This window comes from Sitophilus oryzae, unplaced genomic scaffold (assembly GCF_002938485.1).
Source record: "Sitophilus oryzae breed Bouriz unplaced genomic scaffold, Soryzae_2.0 scaffold_980_pilon_pilon, whole genome shotgun sequence".
Lineage (NCBI taxonomy): Eukaryota > Metazoa > Arthropoda > Insecta > Coleoptera > Curculionidae > Sitophilus > Sitophilus oryzae.
Window position 1 is genome coordinate 2,381,630 of NW_022147617.1, and position 18,221 is coordinate 2,399,850.

The window sequence follows — 18,221 nt, forward strand, 5'->3', positions numbered from 1 at the left end:
TCACTTTATTTAAACATTTATTTAATATACATCGGCAATATATGTATTACGCTGCTACGGTATATAAATAACTTCGTCTTTATTTATTATTTTTCCGGATATATGAAAATAATATTTTATCACTTTTGTTAAGAGCACCGAATAAAGTAAAAAATTCTTTATGGTAATATATGCAAATAAATGCTGATCATAAATATATTTTTTACGTCAGTTTAGATTAACACGCCGCTGATTTATAATCATAAAATGAAAAATGCCAGCAAAAAGCAATCAGTCTCTAAATAATTTAAAGCAAAAGGGAAAAGTTATGGCTTATAATTGTACCGGTAATTAAAAATCTTGAACTAATTGTTCGCATGATTAGATAGTCATTAATTTTAATCTTAACTCAGCGTCAAAAAAATGTCGAGATTGGAAAAGCAAAGGGGAAAGGGTTGAATTAAATAAAGGGGTCATTTCAGAATAATATTGAGGACTTAATTTAAATAAAAAGTAATTGAATTGAAACTTATTTTAAGTGTTTTTATACTTTTTATAACCTCTAATAAAAAAGCAGTACTAATGTTTAATTAGTTTATGAATAAATAGTAAACTACAAGAAAATTATTTTATAGAGTTTATTATTAGGTATCCATCTTTTACTTTATCTTTTATACAGGGTGCTACAAATTCGAGGTACGAGCATTGGTATCTCGGAAACCATAATAGATACGAAGATGGTTAAATTGGGGCAAAGTTGCGCTTTCGGATTTTCACTAAGATGCCATCGAAAAAGTTGGTGGCAAAAAACGGATTTTTTCAAATCAATTTTATTTTTTCCTGTCGTTACATTTTAGAAAATCAAAAAACTAATTGCACATCTTCACAGCCTCATAGCCCTCACTTCATTAGGGCTGTCCGATAGTATTTTTAGATTTTCAAATTAGCTGATAATTTGTGAGATACAGAGACCAACTTAATTTGTTTAAATACGGACCGGCATTTTTTATTTTATGTTTTGAAAGAACTCGGCCTCCTGAGTACAATGATATGCCACACTTAATATTTTTTTTGTTTCGGACATTTTAACACAATATATTTAAACTAATTTCAAGTCCGGCTCTGTTATTTTTAAATATTCAATCTATTAATTATAATATTTAATCTATTCATCGTTACAATATTGATAAGCTTTCAAACTTAGCAATGACGTGGAGTAAAACATTGAATACGGAAAATCAAATGCAATAAAATAATAAAAAACTAATATAAAATAAATAACATGTATAAATATAATATAATACAAACAATCAAATACATCCCCCCAACATTTACAATAAAGAGTATTGGAAAATGCATTCGAAAGTATAAAAAGAAAGTTCAAAAACCTATAAATAAAATTAAACGAAAAATAGTTGCGCAATAGAGAGGGTGGTAATCCTTTCGAACATTTAGAGCATTAGAAACTAGTTTGTAGAAGTTTATTTATTTATAATAACTAGATGCGATTAATATTATGCATATTATTAAATATCATACACTGAGATTTCCAAATTTTCAATAAAAAAAGTTAAAAATAATTTTGGATATTATTTATTTGAATCTTTCAATTTCCTTATTTAATGGTAATTAGTAACTAGTTATTGTTGCGATGAATATAACCAGATTAAATAATTTAAAAAACCAGAGTCGGACTTGAAATTATTTTAAATAATAGTAATTAAATAGTTTTGTTGTTGTTAAGGTATTCAAAACAAAAAAAAAAGTATAAAGTGTGACATATTGTACTCAGGAAACTGAGTTCTTTCAAAACCTGAAATAAAAAATGCAGGTCCGTATTTAAAAAAATTCAGTTGGCCTCTGTATCTCACAAATTGTCAGTTAATTTGAAAATCTAAAAATACTATCAGATAGGCCTAATAAAGTGGCCATGAGAATGCGGAATTAGTTTTTTGATTTTCTAAAAAATAACGGCAGGAAAAAATAAAATTAATTTTCAAAAAAATCCGTTTTTCCCAAAAAACTCAGCAACTCTTGAAATTTTTATAACTTTTTTGATGACCTTTTGGTGAACAACCCAAAGCGCAACAGTGCCTTTTAACTTAACCATCTTCATATCTATTACTGTTTCCGAGATACCAATGCTCGTACCTCGAATTTGTAGCACCCTGTATACCGAAAGTTCTGTTCTGTATCAATTGAATTACTTTAGTTGCAATGAAGTCTTATAGAATGTAGAATGAGTGGGAGGGGGTTAATCACCGCGACCTTACAGATGTGTTGTGTGTTCCCCTTTCTTGAATTATAACGAGTTATAACACATCATACAGTCTCAGGGCTTTGACAAAAGCCAGTATCTGGGACGGTTTACAGAGGGTAGTCCTCCATTTCCAATATCAGTCGAATCAAACTCTATGGCACGAATGGTTGTCGTCTCGGCGCACTCAGTGATGAGGTGTTCTGGTGTTTCCCCATTTTCCCCACACAATCTGCATTCGCCGTTTTTTCTAAGGTTCAATCTACTGAGGTGTTCATTAAGAAGACAGTGTCCTGTTAAAAACCTCGTGACAATCCGAAGATTGTTCTTACTTAAATCAAGGAAAATCTCTAATTTTTCTTGGTTGTAAGTCCTAAGAAACTTCTTCGAGTGTCCCAGACTGTTGCAGGATTTCCATTGCAGGATTTCCATTCCAGGTTACCGATGAAGTCTTCCAGGTTCTTAAGTTCCGCTTTAAGTTGGTTTCTGCTCGAAAAGCAGAACGGTTCTGGTCCTGTTAGTGGACTGTTCGCTTCTTTTCTAGCTAGATCGTTTGCTTTTTCATTGCCTTCTATCCCTTGATGCCGGCTCACCAAGGGAAAGAAGGCTCGTATGAGGACTTTGACAAATTTCGAATTAATGGTTTCAGAGTTTGATCGCTTTTAGTGCTGACTGACTATCGGATAAGATGACTATTTCCTGTTTTGGATAGTTACTATCTAAGATAAATTGTACGCATATTTAGAATTGGACTTTTGCCTGAAGGCTGCTGGGGTAGGCGCCCATTGGTTTGAAGTATTTAATTTTCGGTCCAAATACTCTTATCCTTGCCTTTGGTTTGATTTTGAAAGCATCAGTATACCATGTTATGGTATGGTCTTCTACATGCCGAGCAAACGTTTCTCTCTTCCAATCCTTTTTATTGCTCAATACTATAGTGAGGTGTTTCTCAAAGTTGTACATTCTTGGTATGTCATCTTGGTATCATTACTGGGAGTTTGAGGAGTGGAATTTTATTTTTGAGGGTCCTAACCCGTTACTTGAAAATACAACCCATATTAGCAAGATAATATAAATAATATATATTTACGATAGAAGCTGCTAATCGTAGCCCGTCAACATCCACGTGTTTAGTTAATGTTCGGTGTCCATATAGATATCATATTGCTAATATATCTGTAGATATCATATTACTAATAATTTGAATTGTGATTTTCTTGGGTATAGGTTTTTTTTTATTAAAAATTAAATGATAATAATAATTACTAATAATTATTATATATTATTACTTTTCTTTATTTACGTTATCGTTGGTGCTTAGTATGTTTAGTATTTCGAGAATTTATTTTCATAGTTTTTTTGAAGATGTCATAATTTAGTATTATAATAAAAATTTAGTGTTAAACTTTCTTATGTGCAATATCTTTTTTAGTATTGTATGTATGTATTTCTTAGTATAAAAGTTTCAGATCTGATTTCGTCTAACTAAAGTCTTTAAAAACTAAGGTGTTTAAAAACTAGGATCTGATTTCGTCTTGATTTGACTAGTTTTGATTTTATGCAACATTAATAGATTATTTTCAGCACATTGTCGTATATCCTAGTTCTTCTGTTTTGCGATATCGGTCTTCAGTACGTATATATGTTACTTTTTAAGGTTGTTTTCTAGGAAGCTTTTTATACTCGCGAGATATTTTAAAATATGGACTCTTAAGTCCATATTGTGAATGCTTTTTGACTAATTATACTCTAAAAACAGAATCAAATATACAATAAATCAATCAATCAAATATTCTGAAACCGTATAGTTTCTTTCGAGACATTTTTTGAAACTTTATAATAGGTCTTAGAGTTGTACTAATATTTTTTCGAAATGCAGCAGATGACTGCTCTATAAATGTGTGCTTAGGAGTGTACTGAAAGTGGTACCAGGTAGGTAGTACCACATAAAAATCTATATTATATGAAAGTTTACTACCCTGTAAAGTGTAAAGTTATATTCAAAAAATCCTCTTTGTCCTGGTATTTCGCTAAATGCACACCAAATATCAAAAAATCCTGGTATTTCGCCACTTGCACTGTAAGAAAATTGCACCGCTGCGTTAATCCAATGGAGATCAACTTGTTAGCGGTGATTTACTATTAAACCTATAATTGCCTAAAGGACAAAAGACATTTAGGCAATTTTGTTTATTAGGAAATCATTGACAACTTGGTTTCCGTTGGATTAACACAGCTGTGTTTACAAAAAAATAATTATTTTATTTTGTAGATTTCCTTACAGTGTAAGTGGTGAAATACCCAGAGGACTTTTTCGGAATTGTTTACCACTAAAGGGTGTGTGTGTTAAAAATGTTCGGAGATTCAAAACACCCAACACATATTTAGTAGATAAAATAACATTAACGAGCTGTTCCCTGCTCGCTGTGTTAACTCGGCTTGAATAATGAAACCTTATCGATGTTCCAATAAGGCCTATCAAACAGAAGAAAAAAAGAGGATTAACTGCTCGCTCAAATCGTGTTTTTAGACTAAACGCCACCCATACCATAAAGCATCGACCCTCTTCGCCCATCCACCCCCATACAAAATAACCTCATCACATTGTAACCCTCCCGGCCAGATTGAAGTGCGTGAATAAACTTTCAACTCGGCGGCCATTGGTCCGCAGCTCTTTTACCTTTCCATTTTGTCATTTAATTTGTTCAGATGTAATTGTGAAATGTGACAGGGACTATTTCACATCGACTTTCTGATTGATAAGTGTGTTTGGTTAAAAAATTTAGACGGTTTTAGGGGTCGAATTTTCCAAATTGGGATTCGAAACGTGTGTTTTTTGTGTGAAAAATTAGGCATTAGAATAGCATTATTTTCAGCCTTTTTATATACTTTATTTAATCATATTATTACGGAAGTCAATCTAATTAAACTAAGAAGTCAAAAAATCATCTAAATATTATTAAGGTATAGGTATTATCAGTTTAGTGGTTTGATATAGGATGTACATAGATATAGGGAAATTAAAATAACTTTGGTTGCACATAAGCTTTGGTTGCACATTGCTCCATAAGACGACACATGGTGTCATTGATGAGGCGCAACCAAAATTGTTTTAATTTCCCTATATATATAATTTTATTAACTTAGTAGCTATTTCATAATCCAGTCACTCCAATTGGCATTATTTCTATTTTAAATTTTATAAATATTTTTAATCTTTATTTAGAATAAAGAAAATACATTTTAGAAAGAAACCAACGAAATAAATAGATAATTTATTTTCCTTGGGATTGGTCAATAAATATTAGATTTTTTAATATAAAGTTGTATCACAGATAACACATAATCCAGATGGCCATTGCTTACGGAACAGCATGTTTTCGATGAGACAGTTCCCTATTAATGACACAGAGGGCGCCTATAGCCAAATCTAATAATATTTTTAAAACGAACGAATTTCGAGCCACACCACGGCCACGCGATGTGAAGCGACGTAGCCGGTTGTTCATATTTATAAGCAAATTCCCGGTCAAACCCAGGGAAAATGTATATTCGGACTTTAATACTATACAATTGGATATGAAAATACTAGTCGCAGTGGATGTTTGAAAGTCAGCTATTATATATATATGCTATTTATAGCCATGAAATTTATAATTTAGATTTTATTTTTATTATTTGTCTCTTAATATTCATTAGCTGAAAATAAGGGTAAAGGTTATCTATATAGTAATAAATAAAATTTGGCACATAGGTTCCTTAAGTGATGTAAATGAGCACTAAGAAGGGATTTTTTGAAAATTCGACCACTAAGGGGGTGAAAATTAGGGATGAAAAGCTGCATAAAAATTTGTTAAAATCTGGTTTAAGAGTATGAAATTTTTCACGAGTGCTCCTTGACTGACGTAATTGAACACTAAGGGGCAATTTTGGAAATTCGCTCTTTAAGGGGGTGATATGGGGGTACTTTTGTATACAAAAAAGCATGTCCTAGGACTACGAAATTTTGCACAGAGGTGCCTTAAGTAGCGTAACTTAACAGTTCGATTATACAAAGCGATTTTAAGGAATTCTTCTACTAAGGGGTGAAACTGGGGGTGAAATTTTGCATATTTTTTTAAAATTAGTCCGAGGAGTTTGAAATTTGGAAATTGTTAATTAAGCGACGAAAGTGAGTACTCAGAAACGAATTTTGGACATTCATCCCCTAAGAAATAAGGGATGAAAATTGGTATAAAAATTTGTCAAAATCGGTTTTAGAAGTATGAAATTCTGCGTAGACGTTCATATGTAACTTAATTTAGCACTAAGAGGCAATTTTAGGAAATTTTCCTCTAAGGGGGTGAAATGAAGGGTGAACGTTCTGAAAAAAAATCTGTCCTAGAAGTATGAAAATTTGCACAGAGGTTCATCAAGTGATGAAAGTTATACTCAGAAGCGAATTTTGGGCATTCATCCCTTAAGAAATAAGGGATGAAAATATGTACAAAAATTTGTTAAAATCGGTTTTAGAAGTATAAAATTGTTCGCAGACGTTCCTTATATAAGGTAATTTATTTATTTATTTATTTATTTCATAAACGCCAGAGGCATTCAACAAAAAATACAATTTGAATAGATAATAGATAATACAAAAATTATACAAAATACAGAAATAATAGATTCCATAAACTAACAAAATAACAATGAGAAAAAAATAATAAAGGCCAAGCCTAGTCTACAATTCATTCTTGAAAACAATTACATTTCTAGCACGGTTTTTAAATATACTTAAGGAATTACTAAAATAATCCAAGTCGTACCCATTCACACTTCTGGAAATTCTATTTGCAGGGCAATTTTGTGCATAAAAAGTTGAATATGTTCTTAAGTGCAGCAACGATTGTGACCTCAGATGTCTTGGAGCAATGTGAAAGTCGAAATTGCCAAGCAATCTGGTGAATCGATACGATTCGATATTAGTTTGTAGAAAAAACATACAGCCAGATAATCCCATCTAAGCTCCAACTTTTGGAAGTTTAGATACTCTGAAGTCTCAATCATATTCAACAGAATGTTATTCTTACTAAGGAAGAAATTCATATATTTTAAAAACTTTTCTCAATTTGGAAAAATCTACTTTTATGTGTTTCATAATGTGGCATCCAGATTATGGAAGAGTACTCTAGTGATGATCTTACTAGGCTGTTATATAATGTTATTACTGAGGACGGGTCTAAAAAATCTTTGGTATTTCTAAAAATAAACCCCAAATTCCTGTTTGCCTTCGATATTAAATTGTCATAATGGTTGTTAAAATTTAATTTGTAGTCAAACGATATTCCAAGATCCTTAACAGTGTACACTCTGATTAAGTTGGTGTTATTAATAGTATACGTTACATCAAACTTACTTTCGCCCCTAATAAAAATAATAAAAGAGCACTTATTAATGTTTAGTTTGAGTTTATTGTCCACACACCAGTCATTGAGTAGATCAATATCACTCTGCAGTTCCATAGAGTCTGAAATAGTTTTTATGTCCCGGTAAATCTTTAAGTCGTCTGCAAATAATAAGTATCGACTAGTAAAATTATTTCCTATATCATTTATAAAGATACTAAATAAAATTGGTGCCAGATGGGAACCTTTGGCGGTACTCCAGAAAACTGCATAATGATTGGACAAACTCCCTTTACATTCACTTGCTGGGTTCTGCCTGTAATGTACGATTTAAAAAAATCACATAAGGGACTACGAATACCATAGGCATGTAATTTTACTATTAGAATTTCGTGATCCACTAAATCAAAGGCTTTACAAAAATCAGTGTATATTGAATGGACTTCGGTTTTATCGTTCATAGATTGCAGAACAAAATTTACGTATGGAAACATGTTCGAAGCCGTAGATCTGCCTCCAAAGAAACCATGCTGATTAGTTACAATAATATTTTTAAAACAATTAGTTAATGTTGGAATTAACATTTTTCAAGTAATTTTGGAATGGCAGACTGAATGCATATTGGACGATAGTTACTGATGGATGATTTGTTGCCGGATTTGAAAACTGGAGTGACAAAGGAATGTTTCCAGTCAATTGGAAATGCCCCAGTAGACACACAGCGATTAAAAATAAAACATAGAGGTTCACAAAGGCTTACTGCACATTCTCTTAAAAACAGATTGGGAAGACCATCAGGTCCAGGTCCTTTGTTGATTTTAAACTTAACATAGTACTGAGCAGATCATCATATTTAATTTCAATATTAGATAGGTTAACATCGATTTCAGAGGTAAATGTATTTTGCATATTTGAATTTTGACTTGACTTATAGACATTTCCAAAGTAATCCGCAAACAGATTGCTAATTTCCAACTTATCATATGCAACTTTATCGTCCCAGGTCATTTTGTAAGGTAGCTCCTGACAATAGTTGTTTTTATTTTAATGAAATTCCAGAATTGCGATGAGTCAGACTTAATACTCTGTTCAGCTCCTTTTACGAAATTGTTATAACAAGTCTTACTTTTAAATTTACAAATTTCGCGCAAAGATGAGAATTCATAGTAATAATGTTCATCTAATGTTTCCTTATATAGCTTATGCATGGTCTTTTTTCTTTTGATGGTATTAATTAAGTCTTTATTAAACCATGATGGAAAGGTACTTTTTTAAACAGTATTTAGGGATACACTTCTCAATTACATCATATACAATTTCGTAGAAAACCGACATAATTTCGTCAATATTTTTAAATTATAAATCACTGTCCAATTTATATCTAATAACATATTATTCAATTGTCCATAATTCGCTTTTTAAAATTATAGAAATATTGTTCTTTATCAGGACACACTCTTGATGTTGTTTCTATAGTTAGTCCTATTGCCGGGTGATAAAAATCTTCATTTACGAGGGGAGTACATTTATTAACTGTTGTTTGAATGTTAGTTAGACAGAGATCAAGTATGACACCAAAGTGTTTCTAATATAATTTAATTGAAATAATTCTAAAATTGACAACTCATCACAAAAGGCAATTTCTTTTAAAGAAGTGGCATTTTTGCACATTCGTCAAGAGGATCCCACTGTAAATTCGGTAGATTATAATCTCCGAAGATACAAGTTTACAGTTAGTATATTTACTCATAATATGACTGACGTCTGACATATGATTTGTGTAACTTTCTAAAGGAGAGTTTGGTGGTATATAAGTACAACCAACTATGTATTGACAACGGTTATATGTAAAATGAATAAAAACTTGTTCAACATTATTGTTTGTGGAAGATGTTTCCACAGCATTAAAAGTGTTCTTACATGCTATTAGGACTCCCCCTCCGCGATTTTTAGAGCTTGTAGTGCTGCTCCTATCTTTCCTGAATACGGAATATGAAGAGTCCACCAATTCATCGTTAAAATTTTCGTTCAAACCACTTTCACTCACACAAATAATATCATAATCCGAAATTGCAACTGATAACAAAAAGTCCCTGCGCACTTGGTGCGAAGGCCGCGAACGTTTTGATAACAAACTGAAATTGATTCTTTATTGCCACCTCCGCCATTCAAAAATTTGTCTTCTCAACTATCCTAGGACTGCCATTCACATATTTGATTGTTTTGGTTGAACATCCTTCTTCTTGTAATTTTCTTAAATCCTCTCTCACCTTTCTCAAATGTTCCTGCTGCATCCTCGTCAAATCAGACTTGAAACTTGGACCAGAATAATTTTCTAATAATGGTTTGCTACGAACAAGTCTCAGTGCATCCATGGAAGAGTTCATTATAACTTTTACTGGTCTTATCTTTTCTTTATTGAATCTTCCTAAGCGAAAAGTTTTGATATCATCTGTATTAAGCTCTACGTGTTGAGATATAGCTGTAATAATTCTATCACGATCTTCTCGGTCTTTATCCTCTTTACTTGCTTTGTTAGACTCGGGTAATTTAAAGGCTATTACGTTGTGTTCTCTTCGCTGTCTCTCATGTAGTTCCTGGATTATTTCTTCGGTGAGTGGTGGGTTCTCAAGGTACTGCTTGTTCAATTCAGAAATTTTATCATTAAGTGATTTATTTTCTGCTCTAAGTTGGCTATTCTCATGTTTTATCAACTCTAAGCTATTCACTATAACCTCAAGTTTCCTCTCCATCTCGTTTTTAAAGGGCAAAAAGTATTTTTGAAAGAGCAATTCCATTCGATTTACTTCCGGATCCTTGATTTCCGTTCCATTTGCACTGACTTCCTGTTCATCTAGTATAATACTGACATCATTTTTAAGGCAAATAGAACAGACCCACTTATGGTTCCGTTTCTTTGTACTGCTTGCTAACTTTGAAAATTCTTCAGAAGATAAATCGGTACACTTCCTGTGGGTCCACTTTTGACAGTGACTGCATTTAATTGCTGGCGAATTCGTTCTGATAATTTCCTCACAAACATTACATCGATCAACTGGAGCCATAGATACCTTTTAAATCTCCCTGGTAATACCCACCTGGTAATAATTTAGCACTAAGAAGCAATTTTTCGAAATTTTCCCTCTAAGGGGTGAAATGAGGGGTGAACTTTCTGAAAAAAATCTGTCCTAGAAGTATGAAAATTTGCACAGAGGTTCCTCAAGTGATGAAAGTGAGTACTCAGAAGCGAATTTTAGGCATTCGCCCCATAAGAATTAAGGGATGAAAATTTGTACAAAATTCATTAAAATCGGTTTTGGAAGTATGAAATTTTAGCAGACGTTCCTTATGTAACGTAATTTAGCACTCAGGAACAATTTTTGGAAATTCGCCCTCTAACGGGGTGAAATGAGTTGTGGACGAAAAAAAAATTGCTTGTTATTGCTAAATTACGTTACATAAGGAACAAACAGAATTTCATACTTCTAAACCCGATTTTAACAAATGTTTGTACGAATTTTCATCCCTTATTTCACTCTCTTAGGAGATGAATGTCCAAAATCCACCTGTACAAAATTCCACACTCGTAGGACTGTTAGTTTTAACTAACAATTTATTAAAGTGCAACTATAAAAAATTATACAGGGTGGCGCCTCTCATACGACTCGGAGGCTCCAAGGAGAACGACCAGTTCGTATTGAAATGAAATTTTGTGAGCATATGTAAGTTAATTCTGCGCACGTTTTAAAAATATAGAGAGTTCTACAGGGTGTCCCCAAAAAGTTACACATCAAATTTGTGTTTTTTTGTAACGGAATACCCCTTTATTAACTAATTTTTAGATTCTAAGAGAAAAATAAAGGTGTGTTTTATTAGGGAAGTATATGACTGAAATGTAAGGTTTTAGACTTACTTAAGATTTTGAAGAACAATTTTTAAATTTCAAGAAAAACTACCTAAATTGGAATTTACTCTATTGCACTTTAAATCAAATTAAAACCTGACCCATAAAGTTATACAGGGTGGGGCAAAATTAATGTTGAACATTGGTATAACCTGTATAACTCCTTTAATACCCACCCTGTATAAATCCTTTAGTTTAATTGAATCACCCAGAATATTATTCCGATATTCAATGGGAAATTCATGTCACTTCCAAATACTATTAAGGTTGCCGGCCTACCCCTCAAACAAAGATTTTCCTAGATATTTTCATTTCTATGATTTAGTGTGAATAGATCTTTATTATTTGATAAAAATCTAGGGTGGCTGTGATATGTCTGACGTTACTTCAACATAGCTGTCAAATTAGTTCAACTTTAGCAACTAGTTATTATTTTGTGTCAGTTCGTCAGTTGAAACAAAAAAAAATCTAAGAAATTTTCCGAAAATAGAAACTTATCCTACATCAGAAAGAATTGATATGATTCTACTTTTAGATTCAAATTTTTGTTATATAATTATACATTTATATCTAATTTTAATTCTGTGATAATTAATATATGTTTTAAACGTATGTTTTATTACAGTATTTTATACTACATCCTTTAATTTTTGATAAATTAATACAGCCACCTAGATTTTTTCAAATAATAAAGATCTACTGACGCAAAATCATAAAATGAAAGTATCTAGGAAAATCTTTGTTAGAGGGGTAGGCAACCTTAATAATATTTTGAAGATATGAATTCCCCATTGAACACGGAAATAATATACTGGGTGTTCCATTTAAAATAAAGGAGTAACTTGCTTTTCAAAGTGATAAATGTTCAATATAAGTTTTGTCCCACCCTGTATAACTTTTCCTGTCACATTTTAATTTGGTTTAACATATTATGGTTATTGTAACTAAATATCAGGCTATACAGGATAAATTACAATATAGATAGCTGTTATTGAAATTTAAATTTTATTCTTCATTTTCACAAAATGTGAAATATGTCAAAATCCTTACATTCTAGGCACATGCTTCTTTAATAAAACACACCTTTATTTTTTCCTGGAATCCAAAAATCAATTAATATATAGGGTATTCCATTACAAAAAACAACTTTAATGTATAACTTTTTGGGGACACCCTGTATAACTATATATTTTTATAAAATGCTTTCAATTAATCTATATATGCTTCATTTCCAAGCCCACTCCCACGCCGTTTTTTTCGATCGTATGGTATATTCAATAATTGCATTACTTATAATTTATAACAGTTTATGTTCACTGATTCATTTATAATTTATATCCACTTAATTACTTGATTTATCCATCATAAACTTTGCATAGATAAAGAAATAACGATGGACAATTCTTAATGTGTTAAATTATACCGTATGATCCAAAAAAAAGGCGTCCGATTGGCTTGGAAATGATGGTCGATGACATTCCCCATATAATTTTACATATCAAATGACAGCGATCTTCATTTCATAGCCATCGCTGACGCCGTTTTTTTCGCTCATACGGTATATGGTAAAAGCCATCGATCACCATTTCTAAGGTAACTTAACGCCGTATTTTTACATACAAAATGTGCAAAAAATTCTATATGAATGAACTCACCACAATTTTCTATCCACTTTGTACATAAATTAGATCTCTTGACGCAGGAAACTTAAACATATGTACACCTGATTTCCGAGAAATCCCACAATTATAAAATTGGCACTTATTACCAGACATTTTAATAATAATTTTATTATCACTAATCACACACAGTTATAATCAAAGACAGTCAAAGGTAAATTACCCGCCTTTTAAAATATCCGTTAAAAAAAAAGACAGTAACGACATATCTAAATCTTCTATCTTTGTCGCATATGGTTCGTTCCTTTATTATTCCGTGATAAGGGAAGGAATAGAGATTTTCTATGATAAGTGGTAAAGCTAGGTTTTCATATGTACAAATTTGAAAAACTTTCCAGGAAATTCGGTCATATTATTTTCATTAATAAATTGTTTATCATAAATAAATTTATTAAAAAAAAAAATTTTTGAACGAATATTCAAATTCTAAACGTTTCAATTAACAAAAAAAATTGGCCAAGTGCGAGTCGGACTCGCGCACGAAGGGTTCATTATCATTGAATGTACCATTCACACATTATCTATACAACATCAGACATTATATTATTGTAAACTTTTTTCCGATTTAGCTGAAATTTTGAATGCGCTTGTAAGTAATTTAAAAAATGAAGAAATACATTGCTAAAATTGTATTAATCAATAATAAATAAGTAAAAATAAATAATGTAAAAATATGTAAAAATAAAAAAAAAGATTAAGAAAAGTCACCTTGCCTACGATTCGAACCTGCCTCACTACGTCTCAGCGCCTTCAAATCCTAACGCCTTTAACCACACGGCCACTCGAGGACTTAAATATTCTGTGTAAAATTCTTACTTAAACGATAATGTTTAGTGAAAGTACTTTTTTATTTATAAACATTTATTTAATTCTGTTTTTAGTATTTGTTCTTATAGCGGCAACATAGATACATTATCTGTAAAATTTTCAACTGTCTAGCTATAAAGTTAGTTAATAAGAATTAATAGGTGTAGCATATTTCAACATTATTCACTGGTTTTAAAAAGATCAAAAAATATGCATGTGTGTTTATAGTATAAATGAATTGCTCCTTACGTTAGTTCTTATTGATATAATAGCAAAAAGTATATAAAGTATAAGCGCAATTTTATTAAAAAATATGTTATTCTAAGTTAGAATAACATAGAGTTAAAAATATGTGTTACAATTTCTAACACATATATTTTTTAACTCTAATGTTCTAAATTAATTGTTCAAAATATAATTGTTATTTTTTCCTAGGAAAGATAAAACTTCATTAATTTTCATAAATAAATTTATTTCTATTAAATTTTATAGAGCAATATGTACTACAGTTTTATTTCACATTTTGTAATACTGCTTCGGTGCGGTGCCCCATTGCTATCTGTGAGTTCATTCAAATTATGAAAAATCACTACTGATCTAGAAGATAACATGTACCTAAGTACCATAATATTATAATCAAAAATGACTAATTTTGTAAATTATTACCTATAATGGTTAGATGAGATGCATGTAAACTTCTTTAGGCTGGTTTCTTAAAGTTAGGTGATTAATTATCTTCGCATCGTCATAGGCTCTAATCAATTGTAGATTATTCTTCAATCAACCTGAAATATGTAATATTATTTACTTTATATCTATGAAAAATTATCATTTTCTTTATGAAAATTTTGAGTTTAAATTTAAATGTGATTAGAATAAATATACGTCACTAATTAACATTTTATCACAGGTAATATTCTATATTACTTTATGTTTACTTTTGTGAAAATATTACTTACCTATAATATTTAAACGAGTTCCTGAATGTACAATTTTACTTGTTTATCGCGATGCCGAGTTCTGAATCTTGTATTGGTTGTCTAAAACTGTTTGATTTTGCTTAGTTATATTGTATCCTATATTTTATTAAACAAACTCAAAAATAATGTTTATAATTACCTTCATCAGCCTTTATACCATTAAAAGTCATTATTATCAGTTATTATTATGTAGTATGTAGTTATTTCTTTGAGTTATTTGTTGTTGTTTGTTTTCAAAGATCATTTTTGAGGTTAATATCATATGAAACTTTTTCGTAATTAGGCAACTGGTAAATGACGTGTGACGATAAATTAATAAAATAATAATGTACGTATTAAGTTAAATATTTATATATTAATTTAACATCGGTATTACCTAACATCCATATCTATTTCATGTTTATAAATTACATAATTTTTAATTTTATATATTCATAATGAAATGAAATATATTTCGATATAACGTTTGGCAACCACGCAACTGAAGTGCAAGCGACATCTGTGCAAGAGAAGCAAAACCTCCCAAAAAAGTTAGAAAAGGAATCTAAAAATTTCAGATTATTCAAACGTCACTCCAATATTTTTCCAAATTGGAGTGAAATTGGGGTGACAATTTTTAACACGTAAGGAGCCATCTGGATTATGTGTTATCTGTGGTTGTATGTTTAAGTTTAACTATCCTCCATAGTTTAATTTTTTTCCATAATAGATACATGATAAATACTTGTTTTTAAATACACCTCTAGTATCTGTTTTTTTTTAGTTTTAAGTTAAATGTCATATAGAGAGTGATTTCAACAATTGTACCACCCCGAATAATAATAAAATCAAATTTTTATTATACAGGGTGTTTCAAAACAAATGCGAAAAACTTCAGGGGGTGATTCCTTGTTCAAAATAAAGGGTAGTTTGCTTTATAAACGTTGGGTCAAAAGTCAACCATTAGGGAGATATCGCGGTACAAAGATGGCGGAAAAATAATGTTTTTATATTTTTATCTTGAAAACGAAAGAGATAGACTAATGAAATTTTACGGAAGCATTACTGTTATGAAAACACACTTTCTGGTAATTTTTTTACTTTTTAAAATGAGTGGAAGGGGTTGAAATAAACTACCCCTATCATTCTTGTTAATGAAATTTAAAGAAAAAATCTTATCAAACACATGCAAAAAATAATTTTGATAGTTTAGTTTATTTAGAAACTTTTTTACCTCTTGTGTTTTTGATAAAAGTCACCGATTTGAAATTAAAAATAAAATGTAAAGCATTACATGTCAGGACAAAAACATTTTTAGATAAAGAATCTAGTGGGCAGCTGTAATTTTTTTAGGAAAAAATCTAGTCGGCCGCTGTCACTTTTTAGGATGTTTCTAATATTGTTTTTTTGACACTACCCTACTGCAATACGTTATTATCTAGATTATTATTATTATCATTATTATCACTAGATTCTTAATCTAAAAATATTTTTAGTCCTGACATGTAATGCTTTACATTTTATTTTTTAATTTCAAATCGGTGAGTTTTATAAAAAAATACAAGAGATAAAAAAGTTTCTAAACAAACTAAACTATCCAAATTATTTTTTTTGCATGTGTTTGATAAGATTTTTCTTTAAATTTCGTTAACAAGAATGATAGGGGTTGTTCATTTCAACCCCTTCCACTCGTTTTAAAAAAGTGAAAAAATTACCAGAAAGTGTGTTTTCATAACAGTAATGCTTCCATAAAATTTCATTAGTCTATCTCTTTTGGTTTTCAAGATAAAAAATAAGAACATAATTTTTCCTCCATCTTTGTACCGCAATATCTCCCTAATGGTTGACTTTTGACCCAACATTTATGAAGCAAACTACCCTTTATTTTGAACAAGGAATCACCTCCTGAAGTTTTTCGCATTTGTTTTGAAACACCCTGTATATAAAATACGTGTAAATACAAGTACCTACGGGTATAGTTTCAAATGAAAAAATATATTGTCACTTCTTAAAAGAGTATAAAAAGTATAGTGCGCATTATAGGTGGTAATTCTTAAACTATAAAATTTAAATGAAGTGAAAATGTAAAACCCCTTGCAGTAATCAACAACTCTGTACAGATAGAAATCAGAACTATAATTACAATCCAGCCACACTTTTCCATCGAATTTGTAAAACATTCAGATAATACATAGCTTGTTGAAGCACCAAGGGTATGTAAAGATTGACAAGTATGCAAAGAAAGCAATCTGCTGCAATACTATTTACTGATTCCATAGTGCCTTCTGTCTCACAAAAAAGGCAAAAATGCTATTACATCAAGCTCAGCAGCATGCCGATATCCTTATTGCGAGAAACACGCGTTGTGGCCATTAAATAATTAAATAACAATAAAGGGGAAATATTTATCTTTTAGAAATTTTGAGAACCAAACACTACGATGATTTTTCTTACAGCGGATAAAACTATGTTCTGATACTATATGTATCCTTAAATTATAGTAAATTTTCACGCAATAAATAAGTGTGATATTTCTGAAATGTTTAACTAGAAGAAATTAAAATTCCTTAAAGTTTTACATAAGAATAATGAGTGGAAGTGGAAAAGCAGATGAAAAGAGCTCGTTCCAGTGCTAACCACTTTGAGGTCGACACCGGGTTCTATATTGTAGTACATTCTTGCAAATGCAAGAAAGACTGCCAACGCAGTTGTTAATGCAGGAGGACAGGAGGACTGTAAACAACAACATTATAAATTTAAATACTCTATGAATATAATATTATAGCAGTAGCCTTTTTCACGTTTTTTTTTGTTGTAACCTAAGTTTTTTATAGGAATTTAGAATTTATATACATCCGGTCATCAGTGAAAAAATTGATTTTGAAGCGATAGCTCAAAATACGCTAATCTTTAATCAGCGCTAGAGCCTAATTGGATTGTCTGATGAAAAAAATATAAAGAGCTGAATTTGTAGGAAATTTTATAGAGGTGTTATTTGACAAAAAAATTGAAAAATTGACATTTTTTGAATTATAAGCAAAAAACTGTAAAAATTGCAATTTTTTCGTTTTTTTTTGCATTTTTTCAATGTTCCCTCACGAAATTTTACTAGCGAACATCAGATTCGGATTCAGCGCCCCCAAAAAAAAACATAAAGAACAAAATAAATCAAAACTACTTCAAAACTTTCCAGAAAAACAAAATAAAATTTGATCAGAATAACAGGGTAACCCACGCTTCCGAAAGAGCTCTGTG

General features: G+C 30.8%; 1 long non-coding RNA gene across 1 annotated transcript; it reads right to left on the bottom strand.

Annotated features, from left to right (window-relative positions):
- Positions 1–14,458: 14,458 nt before the first annotated feature.
- LOC115891285 lies at positions 14,459–15,254 on the bottom strand. The gene is made up of 4 exons (XR_004051790.1): positions 15,127–15,254; positions 14,967–15,053; positions 14,674–14,792; positions 14,459–14,604 (listed from the first exon to the last, which is right to left on the bottom strand). It is a non-coding gene; the product is annotated as an uncharacterized LOC115891285 (long non-coding RNA).
- Positions 15,255–18,221: the final 2,967 nt, after the last annotated feature.